General features: G+C 45.2%; 1 long non-coding RNA gene across 1 annotated transcript in view; it reads right to left on the reverse strand.

The window, feature by feature from the left end:
• Positions 1-4,709, reverse strand: part of LOC125485405 — a 23,014-nt gene extending 18,305 nt beyond the window's left edge. Inside the window, exon 1 of the long non-coding RNA XR_007264140.1 lies at positions 4,563-4,709. This is a non-coding gene — a long non-coding RNA (uncharacterized LOC125485405). The remainder of the gene's footprint in view (positions 1-4,562) is intronic.
• Positions 4,710-6,005: the final 1,296 nt, after the last annotated feature.

A 6,005-nucleotide genomic window follows, 5' to 3' on the forward strand; every position in this document is an offset into this window, starting at 1 on the left:
CTCATAGATTCAGAGATTTATTCATTGTGAAAGAGGCCCTTCGGCCCAATGGCTCTGCACTGACATAACTACACTAAAAGTGCAGTAATCCCAATTTCCTGCATTTATCCCGTATCCTTGAAAGTTATTATATTTGAAATACACATCCAAATAACTTCTAACAATTTCCAGCCTCCACCACCTTCCCAGAGAGTGTTTTCCAGATTCCCACTTCCAGCTGAGTGAAAACGTTTTTTTTTTCACAACTCTACCAGAATTAAATGCTCCTTACCTTAAAACTGCACTCTTGTGATTGACCCCTAAACCAAGGGGAACAGCTGCTCTCTACTGACCAGACCTATACCCCTCATAATATAAACCTCATGACCCCCTTATTCTCCTAAGATCTAAAGAAAACAATCCAAGTCTATCTCATCTCTCCTTAAAGCACAATTTCTCCATCCCAGGCAACATCCTGGTGAACCTCCTCTGTACTCACCCTAGTGCTGTTGCATCCTTCCTCTGGTGAGATGACCAGAAGTGCACAGAGTACTTCAGGTGTGAGGTGACTAACATTCTGTACAACTCCAACATTACCTCCTGGCTCTTGTACTCTATGCCATGCCTGCTGAAAGCAAGTTATCCAGATGCCTTCTTAACTGTCCTGGTCACTTGCTCTGACGACTTTAAGGATCTGTGAATAATTACCCCATGATCTGTTTCTTGCTCTAAGCAACCCAGCGGCCTGCCATTCATTAAGTACTCTCTCATCTTCTTTCTTCTTCAAAAGAGCATCACCTTGCACTTATCAGAGTTAATTACCATGTGCCACTGGTCTGGCCATCTGACCAACCCATATCTATCTTCCTGTAACCTACAACAATCTTCTTCAGTTTTAACCACTCTACCAATTTGGGCATCATCTGCAAATTTGTGTAATATTACCTCCACATTTTTATCTTTTTCATTTATGTGCAATACATTCAAGAAGAGTCCAAGAACTGATCCTGGTGGTACCCTGCTGGACACCAGCCTCAAACATCCTTTTACACTAGCCTTCGTGTCCCATTACTGAGCCAGTTTGTGATCTATTTCACCAAGTTTCCCTCATTTTCACATACTTTAACCTTCTTAATCAGACTCCCATGTGGGACCTTTTCAAAAGCTTTGCTAAAATCCATAGAAACTACATCAACTTAACTTCCCTTGTCCATTTGATCTCATTTTCAAAAAAAAACTCTAACAGATTTGTTAGGCATGACCTCCTTCTGACAAAGACATGCTGACTATTCCTAATTTAAAAATGCCTTTTCCAGTGGGTATTAATTCGCTCCTTCAGAATATTCTTCAATAGTTTCCATACCACTGACTTGAGATTCACTGGTCTCAAATTTCGTAGTTCATCCCTCTCTCCCACACAGACCCACACACAGAGACTATCTCCTTTCCTCTCACCCACACAGACACAGAGAGACTACCTCCATCCATCTCTTCCACACAGATACACACACACAGACAACCTTCATCCCTCTCTCTCACACAGAGACGACCTCAAACCCTCTCTGCCACACAGACACACACACACAGAGACTACCTCCATCCCTCTCTCTCTCACAGAAACACAGAGAGAGACTACCTCCATCCCTCGCTCCCACACACACACACACTCAGAGACAATCTTCATCCCTCTCAACTACACAGACACACTGAGAGAGACAACATCGGTCGTTCTCTCACACTGACACACAGTCAGAGAGATGACCTGCATCCCCCTCTTTCCCACACAGACAGACACACATACACACACACACACTACCTCCCTCTCTCTCACACAGACACACAGTCAGAGAGACTACTTCCATCCCTCTCTCCCGCACAGACGCACACACAGAGACTACCTCCTTTCCTCTCACCCACACAGAAACACACACAGACAGACTACCTCCATCGCTCTTTCAAACACAGACTTCACACACAGAGACAACTTTCATCCCTCTATCTCAAACAGATCCAGTCAGAGAGACTACCTCAATCCCTCTAACACAGCCACACACAGAGAGACGACCTCCATCCCCCTCTCTAACACAGATACACACACACAGAGACTACCTCCATCCCTCTCTCCCACACACACATACACACACACACACACATACTACTTCCATTCCTCTCTCTCACACAGACACACACAGACTACCTCCATCCCTCTCTCTCACACTGAGACTACCTCCATCCCTCTCTCCTACACAGACACACAGAGAGAGACAACTTCATTCCCTCTCTCAAACAGACACACACACACAGAGACAACCACAAAGCCTCACTTCCACACAGACACAGTCAGAGAGACTACCTCCATCCCTCTCTCTCACACAGACACACAGAGAGACTACCTCCATCCCTCTCTCACACAGACACCCACACGCAGAAGGACGACCTCTCTCTCTCTCACACAGACACACACACAAAGAGACTACCTTCATCCATCTCTCCGACACAGATACACACACAGAGACTACCACCATCCCTCTCTCTCACATAGACACACAGTCAGAGAGACTACCTCCATCCCTCTCTCTCACACAGACACACACAGAGACTACCTCAATCCCTCTCTCTCACAAACACACACACACACACACACACTCAGAGACGACCTCCATCCCTCTCAACTACACAGACACACCGAGAGAGACAACATCGGTCATTCTCTCACACAGACACACAGTCAGAGAGATGACCTGCATCCCCCTCTCTCCCACACAGACAGACAGACAGACAGACACACACACACATACACACAGACTACCTCCATCCCTCTCTCTCACACAGACACACAGTAAGAGAGACTACCAGCATCGCTCTCTCTCACACAGACACACACATAGAGAGACTACCTCAATCCCTCTCTCTCACAGAGAGCCACACACACAGAGACTACATCCATCCCTCCCTACCAGACAGACACACACACAAAGACACACAGAGTACCTCCATCCCCCTCTCCCACACAGACACAGACACACAGAGACTACCTCCATCCCACTCTCTCTCTCACACACACACACACACAGATGACCTCCATTCCTCTCTCTCACACAGACACACACACACAAACACACACACACACATACACACAAGACTACCCTCCATCCCTCTCTCACACAGAGACACATAAACAGACACAATCTCCACCCCTCTCTCTCACACAGACACATGCAGAGAGACTTCCTCCATCCCTCTCTCCGACACAGACACACACAGAGAGACTACCTCCATCCATCTCTGTCACACAGAAACACACACAGAGAAGACCTCCATCCGTCTCTCTCATCCAGAAAGACACGCAGAGAGACATCCTCCATCCGTCTCTCTCATACAGACACACACACACAGACTACCTCCAAACCTCTCTCTCACACAAACACACACGGAAAGAAAAAACCTCCATCTCTGTCTCTCTCACGCAGACACACAGAAACACACACAAACAGAGAAACTACCTCCATCTCTGTCTCTCTCACGCAGACACACACACACACACACAACTTCCATCTCACTCCCTCTCACCCAGACACACACACAGAGTATACCTCCATGTCAATGTCTCACCCAGTCACGCGCACACACACACAAAGAGAAAGACGACCTACATCTCTCTCTGTCTCACCCAGACACACACACACACACGAGAGACTGATCCATTTCTGTCTCTCTCACACAGACACACACACACCCTCCATCTCTGTCTCTCTCACCCAGGCACGCACACAAACACACACACACATTTAAAAATGTCTCCCACAATCAACCTCCCTGTAATCTTGAGCTCATCCAAAATACTGCTCCCTTTTGCTTATTCACACCGAGTTTTGTCCACCCATCAGACCACTGTGCTCACTGATCAGCATACGCTCCTGCTGAAAATGGATCAAAATTTTAAAATAGATACAGAAACCACGGCAGAAACTCAGCTGGTCTGGCAGCATGTGTGGAGAGAAAACAGAGTTCATGTTTTAAGTCCAGTGCCCCTTATTCAGAATTAATTTTGATTCAGATAGCCAGCATCCACAGTTCTTTGTTTTAGTTTACCAAAGTTGTGAAATCTCATCCCTGATTTCTCATGAAGGGTCACTGCACTCAAAACGTGGACGCTGGTTTCTCTCCACAGATGTTGCCAGACCTGCTGAGTTTCTCCAGTAATTTCTCTTTTTGTCTCTTTATCCTTTAACGGTTGTGATAGTCTCAATCCCTGTGATGTCACATGTACTCAGCTACTGATTTCTCTCCCCATAAACTAGTCGATCTTGTGTCACGGATCGGCAGCAATAGGAACCGCATTCAGAAACAGTCACCATAACTGAGAATAAAATGCAAAACCTCACAAGAAAACACGCAGAGCAAGTTTCCAAGAAAGTAAGACAACTGTGATCAGGCAAAGATGAAACAGAACAATGAATGAACACACATTCAGATCCACAGTAAAGGAGCCACACCAGCTCCAGAGACACGGAACCTCTCAGAGACACAGCAGCACAGAACTAAAATATCAAAACCGTAGACGAATGGTCAGAACGACTCACCTCTGAAACGACCTCGTGTTTCAATTTGAAAATCTCCTGCTGGAACTTGCAACTGGAAAGGTATCAGAAGCACTGCAGAAAAATCTGACAGTTGAGGAAATATTCAGGGAGCAGATGATCGCTCTGTGCAGCCTCCTAGAGCATCCTGTAAAAGAAGTTTGCAAATTCAATCACTGTGGACCAGGGATAAACATTAGGAAACAAACATTTCTCTTGGTTTGACTTTCCTGTGTAAAAAATCACCCTTTCAAACACACTGGGAAAGGAGTTATAAAAATCCATCACTGTTAGTACTGGATAGAAATTCACATCATCGCCTCCTCCTGGTCCAGGGTGACCGTGCATGCTGTCTGCTGCACATTACCAGCAATGCTGAGGGGCAATCTGTCAATTCAAGGATGATGTCTCCTCAGTCGTGAATTTCGGTTCTCCTTCTGACTGAAGACAGCCTTTGGATTCAGGAGGCAGAATATTCCATGAAGTCATGGGATGCAAACAGCAACATCTGCTTCTTTTCTTGGCATCTGTGCCACTGCTCTGCCTCATCAATAACAGACTGGGTGTGAAAGGCAAAGACAGCTTCATGGATGAGTTAGCTCCATTCTGAACAAAAGGTAGCAACCGCCTCCCAGTCTTTCTCTTAATATTAGAGAGGTGACCTCAGAGACAAATAACTTTCAAACAGGACTGGACATTGTTGATGGAGGTAGGATCTTCCTCATGGTGGTGGAGTCCAAAAGCAAAGGTCAAAATCTAAGAATACAGGCTAAACTGTTTAGGACCGAAATGAGCAGAAATGTCTTCACCCAAGGTGGTAAGCCGGTGGAATTCATGCTCACAGAAAGCAGTCGAGGCGAGGACATTGCTTTCAACAAGAGGTTTGCAGGAAGCAAACAACTGTTGACTCTTCCAAACAAACCAAAGAGAATGACACAGTCTCTGCTCTAAGTGTTGCTACAGCTCACCAACATTCTGTTAAATGCAGTTATCAATGTTGTTATACATTTTTACTCTGTGATCGAATATGAACAATCAGTGTGTGAAGGAATATTTTCAGCCACTAAAATTAAACTGCAATGGTTTGGGAAATAAACTGCCATTGCCAGGAAATCTTTCTGGACCAGGGTGTCATAGAGTGAAGCTCATAGGTAAAGTCAAATTTTTCCTTAACTTAAATAAGAAATTTGTGCATGTTGGTTCAATGCTCCCTGTCTACAGGATTCATTGTGACAATCATTTCGCTCATGAGGATTTCCCAATTGTCAATAGCTCACTCTTTTCAGATGTTTTCCATTTCCTTGCAAGAAGCAATAGAATGACTGGTTCACAAATGCAGAGTAAAAGCAATAGCTTGCAAGAACTTGTGGGCAAAGTAAATTGTCTTTCTTCTGGCTTTAGTTCACTTTCACTATAGAGGAAAGGACTTGACCTCAATTTCCAGAG

This window comes from Rhincodon typus, chromosome 18 (assembly GCF_021869965.1).
Source record: "Rhincodon typus isolate 14 chromosome 18, sRhiTyp1.1, whole genome shotgun sequence".
Classification (NCBI taxonomy): Eukaryota; Metazoa; Chordata; class Chondrichthyes; order Orectolobiformes; family Rhincodontidae; genus Rhincodon; species Rhincodon typus.